Genomic DNA, 14,443 nt, shown 5'->3' with positions numbered 1-14,443 from the left:
CGCAAATGATAATGAACTGGAGAACACACCTGCCTAAAGGCATTCAAATTAAAACCAAAACACCACTCTGACTTCTGACTAGAGTTCACTTGTCATCATTTAACAGATGGAGCAACTGAGATCCAGGGAGGTGATATGAAAAAGGCACTGCAGTATGGTGAAATATTCAAGGGCTTCGGGGACAACCAGTTCTCATTGGGAACTCAAGCTCTAGCCCCTGCCAGCTGTGAGACTCTGGGCAATCCACTGCACCTCTCTGTGCCTTTCTTAGGTGTAAAATGGAGATGATCTCTGTCTCACATCATTGCTGTGAAGGTTAAGAGAAGTCAGCATATGCAAGATGCCCAGCCCTGTGTGTGACATTTATTTCAGGAAGATACCAAAGCCAAATGAGATCTCTGGACACATCTTTTCCACAACCTACCTCCACTCCCAAGATGCCCTAAACTCACTGCCGGGAGTGACTGAGGTGGGAGAGATCAGCAAACACACACTGATAACAGCAGCAACTTTGACACACAAAACAAGAACTGAAAGCCACCCTCATCTGGTACATGAAGGCCTACCTAGTTGAGGAGTGTGAGGCATTCCACATTTCCACTCTCCACTTCCTGGCAGGGACCACAAAGTCTAGGTACCTTCCTTCCAGAACATCACCTCCTCACCACCACCTTAGGAAAAAGGATGCCTTTTTTGATTACCCCAAATCTCAAGATCCCAGCGGGGCTGGGATGAAGCAGAGGATGCCCTGGCCTTCCCACTGCCCATGCCCATGGGTGGGTCCATGGCAGCAACAGTCCACCTTCATGGGATGAAATGCAGGGGAAGACTGCAGCTTTAGAAGTGCCAAGAGACCCCATCTCTACTAAAAATACAAAAATTAGCTGGGCGTGGTGGCAGGCGCCTGTAATCCCAGCTATTCGAGGGGCTGAGGCAGGAGAATCCCTTGAACAAAAACGGGAGGTGGAAGCTGCAGTGAGCCAAGATTGCACCATTGCACTCCAGCCTGGGAGACAGAGTGAGACTCCGTCTCAAAAAAAAAAAAAAAAAAGAAGTGCCAAGGGCCTTTGAGAACCCTCTTATTAACTAGGACCTTAATTCAAACAAATAGTTTCTAAATACCACAACTTCCTGAGGATTAGGGTCTCTGATGCCCTTAAAGAAAACAAAACAAACAAACAAAAACGAAACAAAACAAAGCAAAAACCTTAATTTGTCAAGACCCGGCAACTTGGAAACTCAAAATTCAATATCTGACGTCTTTTGCTTTTTTTTTTTTTTTTTTTTGCACTCTGGCTGTGGCTATCCTTCCCTTGTGGCAGGAGAGGGTGGCTCTATGTTAAATGATGAAAGAGGGGCAAATAGAGGGATTTTCCCCCTTCTTCTCCCTCTTTCTTGCCAAATGAGGAACTAGGATGGCGGGCTTTAAGTTTAAATTAAGTTGTGTCTCCTTTGTACCTATGTGCCAGGCTTTCTACTAGGCAGTGGGGCATAGTGATGGGCTAGACAGACACGCAGAGAAGGTGCAGATGGTCTAGTGGAGACATGGGGAATTGAAGTTATGCCAGTAATTATGTAAATACAGTTTAGTTCAGGATAATATGAAAACATATAAGTAGATGGTTGTCCTCAGTCAATGGGGTTAGGGAATAATACTGACCATCTAGTGCTCTGTAAAGGGTTGAGCATAACATAGGGCCTAGTGCTTAAGAGATACTCAATAATGCCAATTCCTTCTTTCCTCTCTCCCCAAGTGTACGTGCTAGTGTATGCGTGTGCACATACAGTTACCACTGAGACTTTTTCTTTCTCTTTCTTCAAGAACACCTAATCTGAAAAAGACCCATAAAAACTCAGAAGTAACTTAATGTTGCCTGTTTTATGTCTTCTTTTAACTGTCCTACAGGCACCCGTTTTTAGCTACTCTGGGAAACTGAAAACCTAGGGTACTTTGCTCCTAAAGCCATAAGGGCCCAATACAAAGGGAAAAGAAATATGGACAGTTCATTTCATACTGAATTTGGAAATACAGAGATCATCTAGTTTTGTCCCCTCATTAGGTACAAATAAAGAAACAAGACCCAGAGAGTGTGAAACACTTGCCCAAGGTGACAGTTTCCTTGGGTGACCCTTCTAATATATGGTAGCTTTTTGTTTAAGCTGAAATCTTCCCGTTAGCTGTAACTTTTCAAATATACTTAACCTGCTAAGAGGGGACACCTCCCCTGTTAGCACACTGCAAGCCATCTCAAGCCACCTAGGAATCCTCAGTTCAGGGACCCACCAAGTAAGGGACCTGGGTACAGCAAGGGCCCCCTCTTTCCCTCTCTACAGAGTAGCTTGCTTAGTTTCAAACCCTGAAAACAGATACCAACAAATAAAATGCCTAAAGGCTTACATGTCCTGTTTATATTCCAGGCATAAACAGCAAATTTTTAAAAGGAAGCAATAAAAAGATCGCAAACCCAAGGTTAAAGATTTCCAACCGCTTTCCATCTTGGAGTTTTCCACACAGCTGCTGCAGCACTGGGTTTATATGTGGTAAATTCATGGAGTCTGACCATATCTGTAACTGAAATTTAACACAACAACCATGTTCCTGAGGGGGAAGATAATAGGGAATTTTCACTACTTTCGGAGACTTTTCTTTCTAGAATGTTTAAAAATTATTATACCACCTTTGTAATCAGAAAAAAAGAAAGGGTTTTACAAACACGAATTTCTTAGGGAAGATTTATTTCTTCACCTATATTTGGAGCAAGGAGCTGCTTTTAAAGCTCTGAATACTCTGTCAAAGTTCTTTGAGTAAAAATGAAACAGCATCTGAATGGAGCCCATTTGTGAGACTGGAGGCTCCGACTAGCCTTAGGCAGTTTCAGACAAGGCCATAATTTTCAGAGCAAGCTCACATATATCATTATATAAAAATAGACATTTTGTGGCCAACAGGCTGGAAAGCAAGCTCTCCAGAGAGCTCTGCCTCCAAGCTCTGCTTCTCCCTGGGGGTGTTGGGCAGGGGAGGAGAGTAAAGTTCTACTTACAAGACCAAAGTTTCCTCAAAATCCAGTGGTCCTCAGTCAGAAGCGGAGGCAGAATTTAAGAAACCAGGATTCAAGGTTAGCAGTCCAGACCTGTGGTGCAGGCAGGATTCTCACTTTACCCTCCTCTCTGTCTCTTCCCCGTGTCTCCTAAATGAAAAGCACTTTGAGGTTTTAGTGGGTGTTTCCCATGTCTCGGGCCAAGTAAGTCCCCATTTGTTGTAATCCAATGCTCAGCCTGATGATGTCAACCACACAACTCACTCACTCAGTTTCCACCTCTCTGTCCACGGGAGAGATCCATTTCCTTTGGACAATGAGCCAGGGGGCTGTAACTGCATCCCAGGCCACCATGCTTGCCTAATATCCTTCCTTCAATTTTCAACCCTGCAGCTTTAGTGACAAAAGGCTTCCTATCCACTCACTGAGCCAGGGTTCCTGGGTAAATTCCTTTGCTTCTTAGTGGGTTGTCTGCTTTCCTGTGTGTTTAATTCCTTTCTTTGGTATATAATATACTAGTTAGGGTGGAGATCTTCACCCCACCCCACACCCATCTCTTTCTTCCTGCCCAATTTTCCAAGTTGTTTCATTTCTCCCAGGTCTCCTAGGTACATGCTGGGCACAGTACATGAGTTTGTCCTTCATGTAGGGGAGGTGATGTGTGCCCCCGGGGAAGGCTTGGAAACAGCACTGGTCTGTCCCCTGGGAAACTGGGTTCCAGTCTTGGTCAGGCCTTCAACTGAATGAATGACCTCAAGCAAGTCACATCCCTCTCTGGACCTCAGTTTCCCTATTAACAAAATGCTGGCTTTGGTGCTTTCCACTTCTGAGACTCAATGAGTAAAAATCAGTGACTGGGGAACTTATAAACAAATGCATTATAGAGCATTTTACTACAAGCTACCCAACTACATGCTTGAGGGAAGGAAGAACCCTGGAGAAGTCAGAGGCCACTGCCCAAGATGCCAGGCTCAGCTGGGCACCTTTAACCCCCTTTATGAAGGAGATGAACAGATTCTCTGGGAGTAAAACCAAAAGAATTCACTGAACAAGTCCTTAGGGACATGAAAAGCAGCAGCATAAACTACAAGATAAGACAAACAAGTAACAGGCTATAAGTGTCCTTAGGGACCAACATGGAACAGCAGTGGTTACGAGAGATCATTTCTTGCATTTGGAGAGTGCTTGATGGTAAAGACAAAGAACATCTCTCTACTTTCGTGTACAATGGGAAGCGAGTGACATGCATAGTGGTTAGGAACATCATTTGGGAGCCACAGATGTGGATCTGAGTCCTGTCTGACTTAATTTCTCTGAACTTCAGCTTTTTTAACTGTCAAGTGGGATACTAGTGCCTCTGTTTTAGGATTGTGAGAATTAAAAAACACATGTAAGGAAACAAAGTATTTGGTACATACTAAGTATTGAATAAATGTTTGCTCTCGTTGTACATAATCTCATTTGATTCTCATAACATCCTTAGGAGAATTAGATAAGTGCTATGAGGCTACATTATTAATCTCTCCTTCCTGGATAAGAAGACATATACAGAGAAGTTAGGTGACATGCCCAAGGTCACACAGCTCAAAACGAAAGGGACAGAATTAGAAATGAAGCCTCAACTCCTAACTAGGTCAGCACACATGCCACACACATGCCAATGCCAATGCCATTTCTCAAAGTGGTTGCCGCAGCCAGCCTGGGAAAGGAAACACTCAGGCCACTAGGTCAGAGAGGCTGCTTTCCTTGCTTTGCTACCCAAATCCTGTGTGGCCTGAAGCAAGACTGGGCTTCAACTAACTCTCTCAAAAGGAGCAGATCTGATCTATTTCAATGCCACTTTGATGGTGATGGGAAGGTAGGACCGGAGCTTTACTGGGAAAGCGGCTCTCTATAGGTAAGGAAGAGGCTGTGGTAATTTGTGGTTTAACAAGAATTTTTATTAGTTCTCAGAAAACACAGATGCTTATCAGAAAACATCCAAGAAAACAGGCTATATTAGGAGGGAGTTTGTCAATCTGAAGGCTTTTCAGTAATGTGACGTAGGACTGCTGTGGAATAAAAACCACACCAGCCTGGCCGGGCGCGGTGGCTCACACCTGTAATCCTAGCACTTTGGGAGGCCGAGGTGGGTGGATTGCCTGAGCTCAGGAGTTTGAGACCAGCTTGGGCAACACGGTGAAACTCCATCTCTACTAAAATACAAAAAAAATTAGTCAGGCGTGGTGGCGTGTTCCTGTAGTCCCAGCTACTTGGGAGGCTGAGGCAGAAGAATTGCTTGAACCCAGGAGATGGAGGTTGCAGTGAGCCGAGATTGCACCACTGCACTCCAGCTTGGGCGACAGTGAGACTCTGTCTTTAAAAAAAAAACAAAAAACAAAAAACAAAAAACAAAAACACCAGCCTGGTAACCCACAGAGAGCAGCCGTTCACAGCTCAGAGAGATGTGGGCTTCCTTCTGGTCCCTAGACCTTCTTGCTGTGCCTTGGTTTCCCAGTGTAAAATGAGAAGAATAACAGCCTTACTCTCCAAGGTTCTTGTGTGGGTTATGTGCCTGGCACATACTATACATTGAAAAATATTTGAATACTTCTTGTCTAATTCTGACCATTTCATCATCCTTTGCGCCCTAATGGTGATGTGACAATGAAAGAAAGTCAGAGATTGGTCGGGAAGTCAAAAGGGTCCTGTATTTCTCCAGAATGTCACGATGAGTAACGAACAAAAGCCCACCCAGAGCTGTCAGGCCTGTTCTCAGCAGCAACACTCAGTTTGGAGGGACTGGAGGTCGGGGCTATTGTTTGGCTGAGCCTTTATTCTAGAAGACTGAGTAGGCGTCAGGAAATGAGGCTGGGCTCTTGAAGATGGGTGCTTTGAATCATGTTTTGTTACTTGAACAAAAATAATAGTAAGGAGCCCATTCATAAAAACAACATCATTTTCTTCAGCAACATGTACTCTGTATCACTTCCCTTGTGAACGGAATAATTCTACGTCTGTGACAGAATCCCGGAAGACAGAACCATAGCAACACTGGCACATTCATTTCTTCTTATAACTGACAATACTGGACACACTTATGTGGGCTGGGGCCAAGCTGTGCACTGAGCACTCTATAAACACCACTTCATGTCATCCTCACAATAATCGGGTGCAGGAGACATTATTAATATTCACATCTTATAGCTGTAGCAACAGATGCATGGTGAGCCAACCAACCTGCTCAAAGGCTCACGGGAGCAAGGGGCAGAGCCTGCACTCTAACTAGGGACCATGTGGTGCCAGTCCTGAATCCACAACCCCCTTGCACTACCACCTCTTAAAGGGCTTCCCTTCAGGAAACTTGGCTGTTTTTCACAGACAGCAGTATCAGCTCCATTTGAGGATGAAGGAAACTTTGGCTGTTTAATTCCACCCTTTACCCCCAGTTTAGAAGGGGTCTCTCCTTCCTCTGAATTTCCTTAGTATGCTCTGTTTCTCTCTTAAGAAACATACCCTTTTCTCTGTTGACACATATTTAGTTGGGGGCAGGTCTTTTTTCTCTGCCAGAATCCTAACTTTTTAAGGAAAAGATCTGTGTCTAATTTAGCAGCATTTTGTACATATTATGAGATACTTATTAAAATAAGGAAATCCATAAACAAACCCCAAAACTATTATTGGATATTTACCATATGCCAGGTAATATTCTGTTTATTTTATTTATTTATGTTGTAGAGACGGGGGTCTCACCATACGCCCAGGCTGGTTTTGAACTCCTGATCTCAAGTGATCTGCCTGCCTTGGCCTCCCAAAGTGTTGGGATTACAGGTGTGAGCCACCGTGCCTGGTCGTATTCTAACTGCTTTATATAAATTACCTCATTTAACCCCATAAGGATCTCTATGAGGTAGGTATAATTATTATCCCTGCTTGACACATGAGAAAATCCCAGGCACAGATTGATTAATTTGTTAGGCAGTGTTAGTCCGTTTGCATTGCTATAAAGGAATACCTGAGGCTGAATAATTTATGATGAAAAGAGGTTTATTTGGCTCACAGTTCTGCAGACTGTATAAGAAGCATGGCACCAGCATCTGCTTCTGGTGAGGCCTTAGGAAGCTTTTAGACATGGTAGAGGGAAAGGAGAGCCAGAATGTTGCATGGCAAGATGGACAGCAAGTGTGAGAGGGAGAAGTGCCAGGTTCTTTTTAAACAACCAGGGCCAGGTACGGTGGCTGACGCCTGTAATCCCAGCACTTTGGGAGGCCAAGGCAGGCAGATCACCTGAGGTCAGGAGTTCAAGACAGCCTGGCCAACATGGTGAAACACCGTCTCTACTAAAAATACAAAAATTAGCTGGGCATGGTGGTGCACACATTAGTCCCTTGCATTTTTTTTTTTTTTTTTTTTTTTTGAGATGGAGTCTCAGGCTGGAGTACAGTGGTGCAATCTCGGCTCACTGCAAGCTCCGCCTCCCAGGTTCACGCCATTCTCCTGCCTCAGCCTCCCGAGTAACTGGGACTACAGGCGCCCACCACCATGCCCGGCTAATTTTTTTGTATGCTTAGTAGAGATGGGGTTTCACCGTGTTAACCAGGATGGTCTCGATCTCCCGACCTCGTGATCCACCCACCTTGGCCTCCCAAAGTGCTGGGATTACAGGAATGAGCCACCATGCCCGGCCAAAATAATTTTTTTTAATTAAAAAATAACCAGTTCTCACTTGAACTAACCAAACAAGAACTCACTCATTACAGCAGGGAGGGGATCACGCCATTCATGAGAGATCTGTACCCATAACCCACACACCTCCCACCAGGGCCCACTTCCAACACTGGGGTTCACATTTCAACATGACATCCAACAGCTATCCACCAATATAGTTAGACATCCAAACTATATCAGCTAGCAACTGACGGATATCTATTGAAGGAGTATATGAATAAAGAAATTCTGGCCACCACTACCCACTTTCTAGTCCACACAGCTGCTGTACAGTGCAATCGCTCATCACCCATCAAAGGCAGGTTTCAGCTGTCATACCATTTCCAACTCACTTATTCACTGTGCCATGCAGTTAGAAGGTCCATGCTTTTTCTAGACAATTAATTGAGAAGTATATTGATTGAGATTTATGAATAAAAGTAGATTTTTTCTTCCAATTATAATCATAATTGCTTATTGTAAAAAGATAAGAAAATACAGAAGAACAGGAAAAAAGAAAGGAGAACAATACATCGTCTCACCACAATCCTGGTGTAAGGCCCCAGAGAAGGAACCACACTTACACTTAAAACAATGTTCTTGGTCAAGCGCGGTGGCTGACGCTTGTAATCCCAGCACTTTGGGAGGCTGAGGCGAGCAGGTCACTTGAGGTCAGGAGTTCGAGACCAGCCTGGCCAACATGGGGAAACCCTGTCTCTACTAAAAAAAACACAAAAAAATTAGCTGGGCATGGTGGTGCACACCTGTAGTCCCAGCTACTCAGGAGGCTCCCAGCTACTCGGGAGGCTGAGGCAGGAGAATTGCTTGAACCTGGGAGGCAGAGGTTGCAGTGAGCTGAGATCATGCCACAGCATTCCAGCCTGGGTGACAGAATGATAATCTGTCTCAAAAAAAAAACCACACACACATACACACAATGTTTTGAAATCAGAAACTTAAGTTATTTTGGGGGGATGGGGAATCAAACCCACAAAAGATGACTAAGACATTGCTCAACGTATTTTTTTGGTTTTGGAGTACACGTGGCTGCTTTTTCTTCAGGGTTCGATGTCCTGAGGATCCACTTTGTGGTCCCCTTTGGACTGCTGATTTGGTGTGTCTGAAGGAGAGCCAGAAGGAGAAGAGAAGCCTGACCCCAGTGATTATGTGGCTAGAAACTGGATAGGTTCGCAGGATATCACATTCTCCCCTCCCTGCCTTTTTTCAAACCACTTCCCACCAGCTTGAGATAAGTTTCCAACTACAGCTGTTTTGGGAGAGATGGACCTTCACTTAAACAGTGACCTTAACTTTAAACAGTCTTGGACTCATTGATTTTTGCAGCTGAAAGGAGCATGTGGTCTCCTCATTTTAGGGGTGAGGAATGCCAGATCCAGAGAAGGCAAGGGACTATCCTGAGGTAGTACAGCCTGGTGCTCCAACAGGAGAAGGTTTGAGGCTCTCACTTGCTACTCTCTATTGGTCTCAGACTCTCACTTGCTACTGCACTTTGACATACAAATTTGAAGGGCTCTTCCCTCTTATTTTGGTTAACTCCTACTCAGCCATCAGATTTCAGATTAAATGTCACTTCCCTAGGGCGCCCTTTTCTCTGAGCCACGTTAGCTCCCCCTGCTGTACTGGTCTCATGGTACTCCTATGTCTCTTCTTATAACCCTTAACATATTTATAAGTACACGTTCCATGTGTTTCCCCACCAGACTGTAAGCTCCACAAGGTCAACAGTATGTCTCCCTGGTTCACTGAATACATCTATCCCAAGTGCCTAGAAGAGTGCCTGGCATAAAATAGGAAACTCAATAAATATTTTCTAAACACACACACACACACACACACACACACACACACACACACACACACACACACTCTACTTAGTCCAGTCTATGGTAAAACATTAACATACTTTTTGTAAAAAGCACCACGTCTTCTGAACTACAAATTGGGCCTTTTTGCTGAAGGAAGGATCATTAGAGAACAAGGGATTTCATTTCAAATAATTTCCGGAAGAGAGAAAAAGTTCAGAGAGGTATGACAACAGAAGCTGAAGTTTGGAGCACAAGGACAAGAAAGCACCATTGGAAATGAGAGAGACAAGGAATGGTGTGGGACCCCAGGGAGGCTCTGAACCTGAAGACAGCAGGCGTCGAGAAGATTCAGAAGGGCCAAAAAATTAAGGGATCCACTGAAGGTCCTGTGCCAGCCAGCTCCTCTATCCCATACCTGCAGCACACAGAGGGCCCAAAAGCTCTGCAGAACCACAGCCAAAGACAGGAGGCCTCTTTAAATAAATTGAATGAACTGCCTAGGATTGATCGAGGGCTTCTAGTAAGAGACTGGCCTCCTTATGCTAACATGTGAAGGGCCCTCAGTCTAACTGCTGCTCCTGCTCATGTGCCCTAAAGCATCTTCCACTTAGTACCTTAGTACCCTTCCAGTACCCAGCAGCTTCCCAGGCAGGGCAGAGGCCTATGGGACAAACAGATGAACTGAGACCTATCCCCTTAAAGAAGTCTTTTATTATTGATTGTGAATGGCCAAATAAAGCATGACAGGATGTCTGATCAAAACCAGCTGCATGACAGGAGTTTGAGACCAGCCTGGCCAACATGGCAAAACCCCATCTCTACTAAAAATACAAAAATTGGCTGGGCGTGGTGGCAGGTGCCTGTAATCTCAGCTACTCCGGAGGCAGAGGCAGGAGCATCGTTTGAACCCAGGATGCAGAAGTTGCAGTGAGCCGAGATCATGCCATTGCACTCCAGCATGGGTGACGGCCAGCCTCCGTCTCAAAAATAAAAATACAAAAATTAGCCAGGCATGGTGGCGCATGCCTGTAATCCCAGCTACTTGGGAGGCTGAGGCAGGAGAACTACTTGAACCTTGGGAGGTGGAGGTTGCAGTGAGCTGAGATGGTGCCACTGCACTCTAGCCTGGGCAACAGAGCGAGACTGTCTCAAAAACAAACAAAAAACTGATGAGTCAAGAAAAAGCAGTATGGTAATGTGAGGTCCTTGTTTGGATCTGACTAGAACTAAAAAAATAACTTATGAGTTAAATGGAGACCACTGCTAATAATAAAGGATTATTAATTATTTTATGTGTGATAGTGTGGTTATATTTTTAAAAGGAGTCCTTATTCTCTTAAAAGTACATGCTAGGCTGGGCACGGTAGCTCACGCCTGTAATCTCAACACTTCGGGAGGCCAAGGCAGGTAGATCACCTGAGGTCAGGAGTTCGAGACCAGCCTAATATGGTGAAACCCTGTCTCTACTAAAAATAAAAAAATTAGCTGGGCATGGTGGCGTGTGCCTGTAGTCCCACCTGCCTGGGAGGCTGAGACAGGAGAACTGCTTGAACCAGGGAGGTGGAGGTAGCAGTGAGCCAAGATTGTACCACTGCACTCCAGCCTGGGTGACAGGCGACATTGCAAAAACAAAAACAAAAAAAAATGCTGAAGTAATTACTGATAAAATGATGTCTAGAATTTACTCCAAAATAATCTAGTGGCAGGGGAAAATGGCTACCAGCATAGATGAAACAAGACTGGTCATGGGTTTTTGATTTTTGAAGCCGGGTAATGGGTGGTACATGAGGATTCATTATACTATTCTTTCTAGTTTTGTACATGTTTCAAAATTTCTGTAATACAATTTAAAAAAACCATATCTCGATAAGCATATTATTTAGATATAGAGAGATAAATGCTAGATCAAATGCCTAAAAGGATCAAAAGTATATGCCCTTGGGAGCAGGATAGGAGAAAGGGTAAAGAAAGGGTGGGGGCAGGGAACAGATGGTTTTTATTACAAATCTTTTATGATATTTGACCTTAAAAAGACTAAGGCAAACTATGTGCATGTACCTTTCTGACAAAAACAAAATTCATTTAAAAAAGGAAATGGGAGTAACATTATTTAGAGAAATAGAAGTAACCACCAAAAGAAGTAAAAGCAGAAAAATAAAATGGCTGCCTCAGGGTGAGGGGTAAGCAGGAGACAGATGCCTTTCTAGACTCAGAGATTTTTTAAAAAGTCATATTCATGTATTACTTGGATTTTTTAAAGTTAGCTATTATTATCAGTTGCTACTATCAGTTACTAGCAGGGCCTTTTGCTAATCTCTACATCTATAAACTGAATACTTCCTTAGGTTTAGAATCCTAAATCACCCAGAGTGAATATATCCACATTAAGTGTAATAATAACAATTATTGCTATTAAACTATTGTTTGCCATTTGTCAGTGCTTTACATATGTTATTTCTAATCCTTCTAACACTCCTGCCAGGCAAGTATAGATGTTCCCATTTTACAGATGAAAAGGTTGAGGCTGAGAGACATTAGCCACTTGCTTGAGGTCACAGTGTGGGCGAGGCCTGTGAGACTCAAACACCAAGCTCCTTCCATTACCCTACTTCTCCTTTGCATTCCATTTGTTCGGTATAGTCCAGAAAGTACCTTTACATAAATTTTCTCATCAACCCCAAGAAACAGGAGGGACATGACTATCTTTACTTGACAAATGAAGAAATCAAAGCTAGGAAAAGTTACGTAACTTGCGCAAGAATCCAGGCTCCTGATCCTTAATCTAGTACTCCTTCTACCATTCCTTATGTCCTCTCAACAACAAAATGTTAAATTAGTCATAATCTCCTCATAGGCATTTGACATAAGAGTCACTGCACATGAATGCAGCAATGCAGCTAAAGCAGGAATTTTAAAAAGAGAGAGAGGGGGAGACATTTTTTCCAAAGGAAATATACTAATAAACCATGGACTGTCCTCAGTTGCTCTAATGACAGCATGTTGCTGGAGTCCTCAAAGGGACTCTTGAAATGTCAGCAGCCTGCCTGCCTGGCACAGAGCAGATGAGTTGCTGGCACAGGCAGCCTGCAGCAGTTCTGACAACCAGTGCCACTCTACTTAGTTCCAAAGAAAGAAATGAGCCATGCGTGCCTCTGCCCTGAAAAAAGAACTTCTGTGCTTCCTAAATCTACTTCAGTCAACAGCCATGGGGCCCCAGGGCTTTTTAATAGTTGCCAGGAATCTTCTTAGATCAGCGCTACTCATCAGAGCAGAGGCAAGTTTATGAAACTGTACATCAGGTTGCATAGGGGTGGGAGCCAAACGTGGGATAACTAAAGAGGGTGAACATGTGACCCTTGGTCATCTCAAGTCAGGGTAGCTGAAGCTCTCCCCACAAGAGAAGCAGCCCAAAATTTGGGCACAAGAGCCTTGAGCTTGGTGTGAGATGCTCCTCAGTCTGTGCTGGCATCTGAACAATGGCCAAGCAGCAGTTAGGGAGAAGAGGCTGTTTACTTGAGTTCAAACTATTTATAGCCCAGCAATCTGCACATATTTGGATGACAAATCTCTGGGCTTCAAGTAAGTGGTGCTTTGCTCCTGGACAATTTCATCAAACACACTCCCTCCCCACGCCACCCCCAGTCCCCCTCACTAACACATGTTGCCCTCAGGATGTTTTATTTAAGTTGCTGAATTTTAAAAGATTATAAAAAGAAACCACATTTTAAGAGCAAGTGATTTTTAATCCATTTATTTCCAAGTTTGAACTACATATTTTCTTTAAGGCTTGAATCAGAAATTGAATTATAATACATATATATTCTATAAAAATATATATTTGCCCCATACATGAACAAAACAGTAACTGAATGATGTCTATAATTTAACACGTATATTGACCTGGCGTGGTGGCTCACGCCTGTAATCCCAGCATTTTGGGAGTCTGAGGTGGGTGGATCACTTGAGGTCAGGAGTTGGAGACCAGCCTGACCAACATGGTGAAACACTGTGTCTACTAAAAACACAAAAAAATTAGCTGGGTGTGGTGGTGGGCACCTGTAATCCCGGCTACTGGGGAGGCTGAGGCAGGAGAATTGCTTGAACCCGGGAGGCAGAGGTTGTAATGAGCTGAGATTGTGCCACTGCACCCCAGCCTGGGCAACAGAGCGAGACTCGGTCTCAAAACAAACAAACAAAAACATGTATATTGTCGTAAAGATGCTGAGGCCTGCTCAAGCCCTACAAAGAGAACGTTTCTACGATGATTAAAGGCTTTCAGAACAGATCCACAATGTGTAATCATATACACGTTACAAACAAGAGGTCTTATTACCTATGGAAGCAATGGTAGTGTACAGTGTTCACCAATGCCCATTGCCCCCATTGCATGCCATACAGGAAAAAGGCTCAACTGTAACAAACATATGTGCAGAGCCTTCTGCACAGTTTTAACTCACAGAATGTGTTACAGCCTTAACAATGAATTTGTTTGGAAAAACCAGTCTACCCTAAAAGCTGCCTTGTTTTTATAGCAAAAGCATTGCTGTTCTGAATCTTGCATCTCCCCTGACCCAGGCACTGCCTAATTCTAAAGAAGAAAAAGTGCTTGTTCGTTAATATGCATGTTGGCAGCTTCCAGTCCTACAATGTAGGCAGGATGTGGTGTAAAGAAAAAGGCCAGTAAAGTGAAGACAAAGGTTTATAGTATAATGGATGATGGTAGACAATTAACACAGGGAGAGGAAATAGAAGAGATTCCTAAAAGGGACTTACACATTTTCTTATCTTTTCCCTCTGCCAGTAAAGCTCATTAGAAGGTCCCTAAGACAATCTTTGAACAACCCCACTTTTTTTTAACATTAGGAAAAAAGTTCTGGTCATGGTAAAGAAAAA

General features: G+C 43.7%; 1 protein-coding gene across 6 annotated transcripts in view; it reads right to left on the bottom strand.

The window, feature by feature from the left end:
* Nucleotides 1-14,443, bottom strand: part of PKIG (cAMP-dependent protein kinase inhibitor gamma) — an 88,014-nt gene that overhangs the window by 33,275 nt on the left and 40,296 nt on the right. For 2 of the 6 annotated variants that reach the window (XM_003825934.4, XM_055104768.2), the window contains exon 2: nucleotides 3,042-3,188. The exons of 3 other annotated variants lie outside the window; for them this stretch is intronic. The gene's annotated coding sequence lies outside the window, so the exon portion shown is untranslated. Of the gene's footprint in view, nucleotides 1-566; nucleotides 672-3,041; nucleotides 3,189-14,443 lie in introns of all 6 variants that reach the window. One more of the 6 variants, XM_014343077.3, reaches the window with a different exon arrangement.

This window comes from Pan paniscus, chromosome 21 (assembly GCF_029289425.2).
Source record: "Pan paniscus chromosome 21, NHGRI_mPanPan1-v2.0_pri, whole genome shotgun sequence".
Classification (NCBI taxonomy): domain Eukaryota; kingdom Metazoa; phylum Chordata; class Mammalia; order Primates; family Hominidae; genus Pan; species Pan paniscus.
This window is presented reverse-complemented; position numbering and strand designations above follow the sequence as displayed.